Consider the following 14096-nt stretch of genomic DNA (forward strand, 5'->3'; position numbering starts at 1 on the left):
ACCATCAGCAGCCAAACATATGCCGATGTGAACTCAACGTGGATTATTGAGCCAACAGCAACTCTACGCAAACATTTTCCAGACTTTCCAACCCCGGTCCCGGCCTGTGCTGAGAGAAATCCAATGGGATTTATAGATCATCTCCCTACAGCTGTCCCTTCTCTGTCAGTCAACCCCCACTCCACACACACACACACACACACACACACACACACACACACACACACACACACACACACACACACACACACTAGCCGATATTCACAGGATGCTATGATACGACCTCCACAAGCATCCACAGCTACAACCACTAATGCCTTCACTGTCCGTGTGTTTTCTCAAGGAGATCATATGATTCAGTGAACTGCGGGCTTTAGGGTGCAGAGCAGCAAGCCTGCATGAGAAGACTCCGATGTCACCCAAAACAAGTGCACCACCACCACCACCACCACCACCACCACAGCACCGCAACCACCGCTCGAGTCCCGCTCACTCCTCTAGGGGGCGAATTCAGTCCGGGCAAAAGGAGGGCTTAGGAAACGATACTGTTGTTATTACTATTAGGATATCCTTAATTCCAATTTATTAGCAGCATTATGTCAGAGTAAAGCTCTAGAAGGTCAGAACGGTCGCCGTACATTCCCAGTCAGCTTTCTTCCAATGATACCTATTTATGAATAAAAATAAAACTGGACGAATGCTTAAGTCACTCACTCACTCTCTCTCTCTCTCTCTCTCTCTCTCTCTCTCTCTCTCTCTCTCTCTCTCTCTCGCTGATGGAAATGATTGAGCCTATCGCCACTATTTTTTCTTATTTTTCAACATATATCTATGTAGTACTCTAGATACTTTATAGACAATTTTCAAAAAAGCAGTCAAAATATTTCGTGTTTTCTCCAAAATTGTATTGTTTCGATGCTAGAAAGCCATCTACCACTGGAAACCATCAAAAATAATATTCTAATACAGACAATGGGATAGGAGATTAGATACCCTTTTAAATCAACTGAGCAAATCACAAAAACGGCATCACACCTGATATCATACTGTACCAGGTGAGGCCACTGACTGACTGAGCCAGGAGGGATTCTTCAGCACAGACCTCCACCTTTAGTGTGAATACAAACTTTAAAAAGTCTTTTGTCATATGAAAATGCTCTAAACAGAGTCTCCGGGAAATGAACATACATGAAGTCGCTGGGAAGCAGCGTCTGAAGCCGCCCCCCTAGTTCAGATTAATGGTACTCCGCGCCTGTTCTGTAGTCGGGGTGAAAGGGCTAGGATCACTAATGATTATAATATAATGTGTGGCGATAACCACTCCCTTTGAGATATTATCTGCCGCTCTGGGGACGGGCTGTATGGCTGCAGAGCGGCAGATAGCTGCTGCTACCTCTGCTGCTGCTGCAGCCACCGCAGCGGATTTCTGCGCTCTGAAATAAAAAAGCCCGCAAGCATGGAGAGAGGGAGGCTGGCCGCTGCTGATACCTGCATTAAAATATACAGCAGAGCGGCCCATGAAGGCTGATTAACCATACAGCTGCTGTTTTTTTTCTTCCTTTATTAACGATGAGTGATGAGGAACAGGCAACCTCCAATTTTCAAATTTAAGTGATAAATCCGAAAAAAAAAAAACCTTTTTCAACAGCAACAATTTTAAGTAACTTAATTACTTGAAACATTTAGTGCTTTCTAAAACGCCTTTATACAGCACCAAAGAAGCCCTGTGGAAAACCTAATTGGGTAGGGGTTACCCCAGAAGAACACGGTATTAAAGGTCAAAGTAGCAGGTATACATAAATCCTGAATTACAATAATAAAAAAGAAAACCAGATGCAACAAATACAGTAAAACGGCACGTGTGACTCTTAAAATGTTATTTAATATAGCTAAATTATATTTTAAAAAAGAAATCGTGAACCAACCACTCAAGAGTTGCAGGGTTGCACGTGGCCTCTAATGATTTATGCTCCTAAGTGGATGATTATATTCAAAGTCTATGATTGGAAACACAGGCCTACAAATGCTTTTTTTACGGTCTTTGAAAGAAAATCAAAGAATTGAAGCTACAATTCAGCCTTTTATAAAGGCATCTTTGTTGTAGCCACTACTTTACTATATTTTACGCATATATGGGAGGGGAGCTCGAACTGAATAATCTCTAGATGTCATGACGATGAAAACTCTTGCAGACACATCATCCACACGCAGCTGTAGGCCTGTGCAACGAGGGTACCACACAAAACCAGGAGCCAAAAACAGTATACAGTGAGGAATCACAGATGTCCACATATACCTGGAAATGTTCTCACGCTGCATGGAAAATAAACCAAACAAGAATCAAGAAGAAACTGATTATTCTTTAATGTGAACGCCGCAACGTTTGCAAAGCCGATTAGTCTGGAAATCCGTGCATAATTATCGACATTCACTGATCAATAACAAACAGCGCAGTCCTCAACAACATCGGAGTAAAAAAGGCTGTTGGGAAAGGGAGGAGGAGGAGGAAGAAGAAGTGGAGTGAGTGATGCTGCTGTGCTGGACACACCGCGGCCAGTCCCCCGCTATCTATCTTCATTGGAGCTTTTGTGTGCGCAAAAAAGCAAAGGCGCGCATAAGGTAAAGCCCGCATCAAAGCCGCGGCTTTATTTTTATATCCAATAGATCAGCAGGCAGACAAAGCTTTATTTTCGCCAGGAGAGAGATATTTTACCTCTGCCTTACGGTTTTATGTTGGAGAGGTGTCAGCCGGGGGAAATGGATTGCTAATGCATAGGCAAAGCGCTGCTCGCCTCGGCATGCTGCACATCAGAGGGAGGCTGCAAGGAAGAGCAGTGGGGATTTAGGGGCCCTGGGGGCCCAACACGGGGGACTGAACACCGGCCTCCACTCACACTGTAGCTCATAACACAGTTGAACACATACGCACACAGTCAAAGACACACATCTCATTTAGAGCGATGCATGTGTTTGTCAGTATTGGCCTTTTGTTAATAATCCAGAGCCAGTCCCAGTATTTATGGGAGCAAAAGCCCAGCCCCAAATCACCCAGGCACCCTGTCACCCTTACTCAAAAGTTCCTTTATATTATTAGAGCTCAGACTGTAAGGTCAAATTAGTGGTATTAGAAATGTGATGTGCTGAATGATGACAAGAAGCATTCTGCTAAAAATCCACATCTGCTCCCAGTCTTGATCTGGCCCTAAGCAGAGACCCCAAACCTGTCACCCCTCCCCATTGTTTCTTTATTTTACTATGCATCCTTCTACAAATTAGTGCCACAAAAAATGGCATGTCATGTGCTAAACAGTAACACAAGAACCCCCCCCCCCCCCAAAAAAAAAAGAAAGAAAGAAAGAAAAGACAATTCAATCCATAAAGAAAATTCAACCCAATAACAGTTTTAAGATGAACTGTACAGTATACAAATGTACAGAACAACGATAACCTATCATTACAAATACTGAATAAATGTAATTATTTATTTTTCAGGGGCATTCAACCAGTGACGACAACTGAATCAATCTCATGTTGTCATCAACTGAAGCTCAGAACAGAAACTAGTAAGTGGACCTGCCTCACGACACAGTAGAATGCAAGCATGCAGTCAAAGATACACACCTCAGTTAGCTCCACACATCTGTTTGTCCTGTGATGGCTTTTTTGTCCAACAAGAGCACATTTATGTCATATTTATTCATGCCAATAGTCAAATTTAAAGATTTCGAATAGCATTACAAAATGTAAGCAGCATCACACAAACAAATCTCTCGGAATCAGCCTTGAAATCTTCACATTAGCTGAATCTACTTCAGACCCCTCTTAGATATTTCCATACAGAACTATTAGCTAGTTGCTAAAATCTTATGCACTGCTCACTCCCTGACACGAATGCAGATTTCTTGCAATATGCTGCTAAGAGTTAACAAGATTTACAATGCCGCTCAAAACACAGTGCTTCCCTGTCATATTTCCCCCTCATGCTAAATAGAAATCTTAAGAAGTAATTGGAATTTACTGCATACCTGAATAACTGCATATAAATAAGAACACATTTCATCGGGGGGTTCACTGACACTGTTTGGTCGTATAAAAACTGCTGCATACATTATAATACACAGCAAATAATCTTATTTTGCTGGAGCCTTTGCTACATGCTTGGGATTCTGTCCAAATTACAGAGGATTCAAACAAGCGTTTTCAATTTATTAAACCTATATGGGCAAGATTTCATTTTAATGGGACAATTTATTTCTGGGAAAGGATTATCAGGGGTTGGTTGAAACCATGGCAGTGTGTAAATCTGACAGTGTTCATCTCATTTAAAGGCAGACAGCCCCCCTTTCAGGCCTCTTTCAGTGGACGGAGGAGGAGGATTCAGGTGCCTTGCAAGGCCTCGACCCCCTTTCCTCTTCCTGCGGCTGAAAGGCAAAACTAGCTCATTGACTTTGGCCATGTCTCCCAGACAAATTCCTCAATTCTCAACACCTTTATGAGTCTGCATGTGCTTACTGAATTTGGTGGAGGAGGACACAAATCCTCCGGATGGGATTGGCAGTCATGCCCCCGGTCTCTCGGCCTGACACGCTCAGGATGTAAAGTGGCCGTCTATGCAGCGACCCCCGGTCGAGAGGGCTCAGCGGATTTGGAGATAATGACATTGCCGCCTCTATTAAGATTCACATTAACCATTTCACCACACGACCCTATTTCTCTTTGTCCTAGCCCCCGTGTCAAAAGCCTTGCAGTCTTACCATGTCTGCGGTAATATTCAAAGCTGGCCAAACAACCTGCATGTGCACAATGTCTATTCCTGGGAAGGACAAAAGAGAGGCTGTCTATATGCAAAGAGTACAGTGAAAATATATCCCACTTGTTGAAAGCAAACCCCCTTAACATTCATGGAACAAACTATTTGGCTGCAAATAGATCCCCTATCCCTGTATCTGACATTTTCCATATTGGAACACACACTCACTCTCAGAAATATGACTTTTCTTCTTTTCTTCACTGAATGAAAGACACCTACACCAAGTGATCTCTCTCTCTCTGTCTCCCTCTCTTACTCCACACACACACACACACACACACACACACACACACACACACACACACACACACACCAACCCCTAGTTGCCTCCCCTGCTGGCTCTGTGACTGTGGGAGGGAGGCCAAATTGTTTGTCTCTCCCTGTGTCAAGGCTCTGCAGCGGGGATGAGACCATGAGAACAACTGCTCTCTGTCTGGCTTCTGGCTGATGGCTCCATCAGGTTAGAGCAACAGGGAGTCTAACGCTGGATGAGGTTGAATGTATGTGTGTATGTGTGTGAGTGTGAGTATATGCATTCGAGGCGAGGTAAGGTTATCTTTGCAGGAGTGAAGAGTGATGCTGTGGACAAACAAAGTGAGCAGTTAAAGGGGAGCTTGAAAAGCAATTGTTGAAAAGTGAACTGAAATATCAGAATTGTTAGCCCCAGAGATGCAACAAAAGAAAGAGAAAAAAAATCCTATTGGCATCAAAAATGGTGGCAAATTACAAAACAAAGACCACAGGCAACTCTCTCTTTCATAAGGTGTTTTCTTGATGTGTCTTGTGCAAAGACCTCTTTGTCACACGGCTGAGTACCAGGCAGTAGGGGATTGACCCAGATGCAGACAGACCAGACAGGAAGAGTTCAGGAATTTATTGATTAATTGAAGGTACATGAGTTTATAGGCAGGAATGCAGGCAGGCATGCACAGGTTCCAGATTTCAGGGTGAAGGGTTCAGTTCGCAGGTTCAAAGTCTGGATCCAGGTAACAGGGTTCAGATGACAGGGTGCCGGTATCAAGGGCTGGAAAGCAATGGCACCAAGCGACAAGGTGGAGATTGGCCAGATACAGAGGAGGGAGGAGTGAAGTCAAAGAACACTGAAAATAATGGTAGCAACTCCACCAATGAAGGCTTAGAAGAGGTGGTGTGTCAGTGTCAAGGCTGCATCCTTTTCCTCAATACTGGAAGTATTTTTGCTGTAGTACAGTGGGCACTGAACAGCACAAGTCAGCTTATTAATTTGATCCACAGAAAATTCTTCATCTGCAGGGTCTATTTTACAAGGAGAATCTGGCAACTGAGTGGGGACAAGGGCTTGTATATGTGCCGACAGGGCTGATGAGGGAAAATGGAAACAGGTGTGCTGGTGATTGGGAGAGTCAGGTGACTGGGACAGGTGGAAAAGTCTGACGGCATCTGGTGGCCAGGTAGAGAATGGCATTGAAGAGGCCAGGGGAAGTGGGAATGGATGCAGATGGTGATACTCTTGATCCTTCTGTTCTTGACAATGAGCCAATTTTTATCATTTCATTGACTTTACACTAATCTTATCCACATCACAGGAATATGGAAGGCACTGACAAAGGATGTTAGCTTGCTGATTGGGGTGCAAGATCAGAAAATTCTTCATTTTGGAAGGCAATGACAAATTAGTCCATTTGGTCATTTAGGTCGGAGGACTTACCGTTAAATACTAGCTAAATAATGAAGTCAACACATCACATTTTGGGTTTGAAATCAGCTTTCAATGTTCCCTAATCTTAACCGAGTCTGACAAAGGATTTTTAGTTGCTTAAACATAGACTGTGTATGACATGGATGCATGTCTCTCTGTGACATCATCCATAGATTTGCAGAGCCATTTTGAAGAGCTGTGCCTGACTCTGCCAAACTTCCAGCTAGTCCAAAATGGGCAAAGAGGTGAAGCATGGATGGAGCTGAGGTGAACTGAATGACGCCTAGTTGCTGAAACCTAGTGGCTAGCTGTCACTCAAAGCAACCATGCCTATAATTATGCATAACTCACTTTTGGAGCCAGCCTCGAGTGGCCATTCAGGGAACTGCAGTCTTTGGCACTTCCACACAGGCTTCATTTTTCAGCCCCAGAGGCTGCTGCTTGTAAAAACATTTAAGATATAATAGTTCAACATTTTGGGAAATATGTTTCTTTGTGTTCTTTTCGAAATCAGGATGACAAAAATAGATACATAGCTGGAGTCAAGATGTGGCTAGCCTGTCTTAACATGAAGACTGGAGCCAGGAGGAAAACGAAGCAAAGATTAAACAAACATTGTTTCTTGTTTGTTTGTGGTTTTAAGGGGAGTTACAAGTGGAACTATTCCTTGATGAAGAAGAAATTGTTTTGCAGCATCTCCAGCTATTATGCCAGAAGACTCCAGGAAACTGCATACATTCACTGCACCCAGCTCAAATAGGTCCAGTATGTACCTCCCTCCAAAACCATACTATGTCGCTGTGGTTGCTTCCTCCTTAAGCTCTGGCAAACCAATCACTGCTGGTTGAAATGATGCATTACTACCAGTGCGTCAGAGAGAGCTACCACAGACTCCAGATTCAAAAACTCTGGTATACTGCAAATTACAGAGAGATCTACCAGGTGGGGATAGGCTTAATCAGCATTATGTGAACTTATTCGGCAAAAGCTTGAATGTAACAAATGTTAATTTCTATGGAAAAGTCCCACACTGAAGGTTTAACGCATGATCAACGTATTATGTGCTAATGCAACTGGTCATATATGAATGTGATTTTTATGAGACAAGGTTATCTGAAACATATACATAAATAAACTGTAAGGCTTATGGGGCTGTGGGATCTTAGGTAGTCCTATATGGTCTCTGTATGTGAAGCACTGTGATCCTTCAAGCAGGACATAAATGCTGTACACAGGAGCAAGGTGACTGCTAACAGTTGCCTTGTATTTACTGGCATTTCCTCTACACTGATTTTCAGTGCATTTATTGGAGGGTATTTCGTTACATTTCCATCCACGCTGATACTTACTGAACTCTCTCTCCATTCATATAATTGCCTGAATTTTCTCTTGTGATAATGTGACTAAGATAGTTATGCTGCTGCATGGAGAACCCTCCTCCTCTACTGACTTGCTATGCCTGCAGATGAGTTGAAAAGGTGAGGAGGTCGCAACCTTCCTGGGGGATGTTTTACGATGACACGGCCGGTAAGGTCTGATTTGTCTCCACTGGAGCGTGCTGCTGGCATCTTCACACCCAGCCAGAGAGAAAGAGAGAGAGATAGAGATAAATAGAGAGAGGACAGAGAGAAAGAGAGAGTGTGTGCACAGAGGAAGAGTGTCGGTGATGGTTCGGGGGGTTGTTTGTTGGAGGTTTGGACGTGGCAGGGTGGAGGAGGGTGGGCTGTAAATTACCTGGGTTGGCAGACTGATGGTCAGCAACGGTTTCAGAGAACAGCATCCACCTTGACCCCCCGTTTAGGACGTCCAGCTGAGCCTGAGGGAGGAGGAGGAGCAGGAGGAGGAGGGGGAGGAGGACAAGTAAGAGAACTGCAAGCTATTGGACCTCAGATGTGACCATGTAGGTTTACTTTTATCTCTATGTAGTAAACACAGACAGATTCTGGTCATTGAACACCCATTCAAGTCATACTTGCAGGGAATATTTCAACAAACCTTTGACTTTTTTGACATGTTAATGCTGGGTAAAAGCTCATAATAACACCAAATATGGTGTTAAACTCATTAACATACAGATTCCCCCTTGTTGTTTGCCCTTAAGGTTGTTAGAATCATCTCATTCCACCCTGTCTGGCAGCATCTTACTGTATTTATATTTTTCCAACAATACTGAATACAATGTTAATGCTGACTAAAATATTAAAACCCATGACACCATGACTTTATGGATCCATCAAAAGGAAATACTGTGAATGTCCTGTGCACCATTTTATATACTTTTCTTCAAAATTCCTTGGTGTCCTTGAAACTTATGGGTCCCCACAAGAATTCAAAATACGGCTCTGTGGATTTCCACTGCCACAGAACTGCTGGCAGGTATATGAAGTGGTTCAGCTGCCAGTGGCTGTTCCTTTCTGGTATCACTTCTCAAGTTTAATTCAACCACTAATATGACAAAAATATACACAAATGGATAAATATTAAATGATTCCTTGACAATTCAATTCTTTTGTGCATGGGAAAGACTCTGTAGTAATGGCAATCTTGTATATAAATAACATAACAGTAAATATTTTATTAGACTGGAAGATTTTTCAACTGATCCAATATGGGACCTAAGGGTGAGAAACTGCCTCTACGATTATGTCATAAATATGTATCCAAATAAGTTACATATATTTTTGCATGAAGGTGGACAACACTAAACTGACTAACTGACATGCACTAGAAAGCCAGCATTTGTTTCATATATGAGTTTATTTATCTCAACATTAAATCCATTTTTGATGGTGAAAAACCCTGTCACCAGTGACTCTGTTTACTCATTTATCTTTCATTTACTGATTCTCTTTGTTTCTGTCCATTCTCTGTAAGATTTGGGTAAGGGTTTTTTTCACTTATATATTTTTTGCAAACATTAGTCATCTCAACAGACTGAACTCTGATCTCAAAAACACCCTTTCAAAACATGCCTCTGGCATCTCTTTACTGCAGTGTTTTATGTAAGGATGTCAAATATGGCCGCATTCATTTATCTGTGAGAAATCTTTTCCTTGATAGTATCAACACAACCAGGTTATTATTTCCCTCCACCCAGCAAGTGGTTGGCAAAAATGATAAAATAGTCTGTTTTAAAAAGCATGCAACGCTCTCAACCTTGCACAAAAAATTGGCCTATATTAAACAAATTCATCTCACTCTTGGCACTTCATTGATCTGCTCTTTCTTTGTTTCTCATTTGCAATCATGGAGCTCATTAATAGAGAAAATTATAGGAGTCACCCCGAGGTGCTTCAGCTGGTGAGGCGAGAGTTAAACAAGCTACAGGGGAACACCAGAAAGAGAACAGTGGCTTCATTTGCTTGGGGTTTGCTGGAATGCGCTCCCCTATGGAGCGTAGGTAGGAGAGTTAGCACCCTGCAACACACAGCCCCAACACACTCTAATAAATCATGTAATCCCTGATACTGGAAGACAAACATCGAAGCAGACCTAATCAGGACTTGGCAGAATCCTTTTATCTGGGCCCATCTCTGCCTGGTCACACACACTACACAGTCCCGTGCTCCTCTTATGACAAACACTGGACTGGTTGATAGCCACTGATGAATAGGAACTGGGGGTTGGGGCATGAGTGGGGATCCAAGCCCAATACTGATGGTTTAAGGATGATATTCACATTCACATTTACATACATTTAAATCTGTCCATTTACATACCAAATACGTTGCCAATTGTCAGTGTCACTGGATAGTAAAACCTTCCACTGCAACCCAGAATAATTAGACTTTTTTAGGTGGCAGTCTAGGGCAGGTGACTTACCAAAAATACCTATAGTCCTACAGTATACCTATAGACCTACCTATAGACCTACAGTCAGTATTGTTGGAAAAATATAAATACAGTAAGTCATATTAGGATGCATATCTGCTGGATTAATATGATTTTCTCAAACTGAATAAAGTTTGGAAAAGAATAAGATGATTCCAGTGAAAATTGGTGCAGTACATATGGTGTCTCTCAACATTTTTCCGTCGTCAACAAATCCCATATACAAATCTCAAATTAAAACCAACAGTGACTATATCCAATTAACAAACATTGTATGTGTATCCATAGCCTGATATATCTTATTCCTCTATGTTACACAGCCCCAACAAAAAAAACATCAGTGTCTCAATCCCACACATCCCACGCTGCTGCCCCAAATACTCCCTCGAGCACCAAATAATCTGGAGATGAACATGACCAAATGCACTATTTCATGCTGTTTCAGTAACATTTGCTGGACAGTGCCCAGTTGTTTTAGGAAATTACCGAGCCTTTAAAAAAATATATGAAATCATATATTTGTGAGCTCTATTTAAAGATTTAAATTTTCAGAAGCACCCAATTTGCTTGGGGAGTGCCACAGTCAGGAAAGTCAAAAAGTATTAAGAGATAAACGAAGACATTGTTGGTTTGGGTCTTTTTAGGAGACATAGACATGACATATAAAACAAAAACAGAATCTTACAGCTTTATCCTTGAAACACCTATCACAGTCAGCGTCCCAGCTCCCTTTTCTGGCTACATCAATTTCCTACATCATGAAATAACTGACCCGCCTTCCAACCCTGCTGGGTCAAACCAGGGTGGATACTGCCTGGATTTGGTGACCGGGCGTCTCTATTTGGGATGCAAATTCATTTAATGATAATGACATTTAAACAAATTACAATTAATAGACAGAAACAAACTTGTGTACATGTGGCTAGAGACAGAAATAAAGGGGTAATAAAGAAAATTAAGATTTTGTAATGTTATCAAGCACAATTGTTTTATCAGAGATACGGAACTACAAAGTAGACCAACCTTGTTTCTTAAAAATGACATTTATATAGGTCTTTTACTACCACTAATTTTCAACAGCAAATCGTTTTTGAGGGAAGCGTAATTCCACTGAGATTATGAGGAAAATTGTCAATCAACACAGTCACAAAATGTTGAAACTAATCAGTGAAACCTTCCCTGACAACATATTTCTTTTGTTTTCCTCCAGTATACTAAAGCATGATTGAGCCTCTTCACTTCTTATGTCAAGGCACTCACACTTTGTTAATGGTGCAATATATAAGATATGGACAGAATTTTTGTCTAAAATGTTCAAAAAATTAAACAGTCTCAGTGCAAAGATATATACTGAAGTTAGCATGCTAACCAGCTATCTCAAGCCCATCCTTGTGATACCATTTTGTACCACAAGAGGCAACAGTCAACAGTCAAACAATAGTGGAACTGTGTCACGCACATCTCTTCTGTGAAATGGGATAACTGACAGATATGGTACAAATCACAATAATTGTTTAAAACAGTTCCTTCAGAAACCTTTGGCCGATATCATAGAATCCACATCCTTGTTTATCTGCAGTGAAACTGATTCAATATTAACCTCATGCACTGGTTCAATGAGCAGTCTCATCTCATCTCACTTCTCAGTGTTTTCATGTCATAGAGGCAGATAAACTGTACAAACAGACATACAGAGCAGCATTCTGTCAACTTTGATGTAGAGTAGATGTTGATAGTATATGCAGACATGGTTGGTGTAAACGTACCACCAACAGTGACAGATGATCTCAGTAGTCATGAACATCTGTATCACTAAGAAATCAGAGGAACTCATATTGCTGATATGACCTTTATGGTTCAAACGCTTTCTAAAGGTGATTTAAATGAATTCAGTTGAACTGGGTCTTCTGCTGTAAATATTCACTGTGTCAGTTACAGGTAGATGACTGGATAGGCTCACCGCCTGCTTTCTGTAACACTGCGACCCACCATGAATCAAACACACAGCCAATTCATGGGGGAGCCATCATTGGTAATATACAGCAGCTCCTAGGTTACTTTGTATTGTAATACATGCATTGTGCTGCTAAAGAATATCCCTGCCTGTATTCAAGCAGAATGAACAAAAAGGGAAGCAGAAGAAAGACTCTGGTGCAGATTCAGGGGAAAGTAGCGTAATTAGAAAGAGATGGGATCGGGGGAGGTTCAGTTGCTTGAGATGTGAAATCAAATTTCTATATAATGTCATTTAAATCCTGTGATCCAGGAATTGTATTTGAACTCAGATTATCGGAATCATCAGCCTGTGAATGCCTAAGATCCCTGCCAGTGTTTGTGTGCGTGTGTGCAAATGTGTGTGTGTGTGTATGGAGGAAGTGGGGTGGGGGTGGGGATTTAGTGTTCCTCAAGTTCACAAGTTGCAAGCTTTTTTGGGATGATTATAGTGGTGTAAAGAAAAGATGGAATCCATTGAAAGTTGAATAAAAAGATTGGGCAGAAGGGAATAAAGTTAAGTTTTGAAGACAGCACAGAAAGGGAAAACAGAATGAATCTGCAGACAAAATGAGCACATGAGAACTCATTTAAGCAGAGAACTTTTATCTTTTACATCCAATCTCCAATCGTTTATAAGCAGCAAAGGAGCGAAGGAGGATTTTCCATTTTGGTTGTTGGTATGCCATGCTATTATACACACAGTGCAGATGTGAAGCCTGAAACGGTAAAGTCAGGTGTTGCATTAGTTTCACCTCTGAAAAATTGTGTGTTATGATGGTCAATGAATGATGTAGCAGTATAAAATATATCCCATGCTGTTTCACACTGACCATGTTCTGCATTTCAGCTGCAATGTATGCATTCTGCATGTCTGCTGAGGACAATAAAAATTGTTTTAGGCTCAGCAGCTCTTTGGGGTAAAGGGGAAATTCAGGAACACAGAATTTATGATCAAGGAAGAAGCTCCATCATTCACTTGGGTGATACCATGAGACACAACACAACTTTATTAATCCCCTCTGAGCAATTGCAAACTACAGTGGAGAGCAATAAATAAGCAAATAAATACTGATGGCGACTGACGTGCCACAAGATGTCTTTTTTAGAGAAATATACTTTTAATTAATTTTTCCAAAAACATGCAGAGGAAGTAGTGGTTGATTTTGTTAACCCCTATTTAGTTGACGCATGACAGGAGAATCTCAGGGCAAAAAAGTCCACAAAGCACTGGCTGCTGCTCAGCTTATTGCTGTGAGCACACAGGAACAACTGAAGGTGACCCAGCTAAGCATTTACAGTTTTATCAATTTCACTAAGCAAATCAAACTTAAAAAATGTGTGTGAACAGTGAAATTCTGCCTGAAATCATAGGAGATCATTTGATATTTAATCAAAAAGCCAATATTACTCTAACATACAGCACTCAACAAGTTGAGAGCAACACAGCTGAGAGCAGCAACACGTGATACGAATGTCTGCAATCCCGTTTAGATGATTTGTTCATTGGAAACCAGCATTTTGTAAAAGCTCAATTTTGGGGGGAGAAACAAAAAGCCATTTTAGCCTAGACGTAGGGCTGAAACAGAGAGAAAAAGATACATGTACAAATTTAACCAGCTTCACATAGACACACACTCAGTCAGATCTGCTGGCCACTGGGCAGCTCCACTGACCAGTTGGGGGCTAAGTACCTTGCTCAAGGGCACCTCAGTGGTGGTAATCAGGGAGAGGCAAGCATTGCTCTTTCTCGTCCCTATCCAGATTTATTTTACCAGATCATGG

At 41.6% G+C, this 14096-nt stretch overlaps 1 long non-coding RNA gene across 1 annotated transcript; it reads right to left on the reverse strand.

Annotated features, from left to right (window-relative positions):
* Positions 1-6441: 6441 nt before the first annotated feature.
* Positions 6442-8984, reverse strand: LOC143323598 (uncharacterized). Its single transcript, XR_013077405.1, has 2 exons — positions 8223-8984; positions 6442-8056 (listed from the first exon to the last, which is right to left on the reverse strand). It is a non-coding gene; the product is annotated as an uncharacterized LOC143323598 (long non-coding RNA).
* Between the last annotated feature and the right edge of the window lie 5112 nt (positions 8985-14096).

The sequence above is a fragment of the Chaetodon auriga genome, chromosome 7 (genome assembly GCF_051107435.1).
Source record: "Chaetodon auriga isolate fChaAug3 chromosome 7, fChaAug3.hap1, whole genome shotgun sequence".
Taxonomy (NCBI): Eukaryota; Metazoa; Chordata; class Actinopteri; order Chaetodontiformes; family Chaetodontidae; genus Chaetodon; species Chaetodon auriga.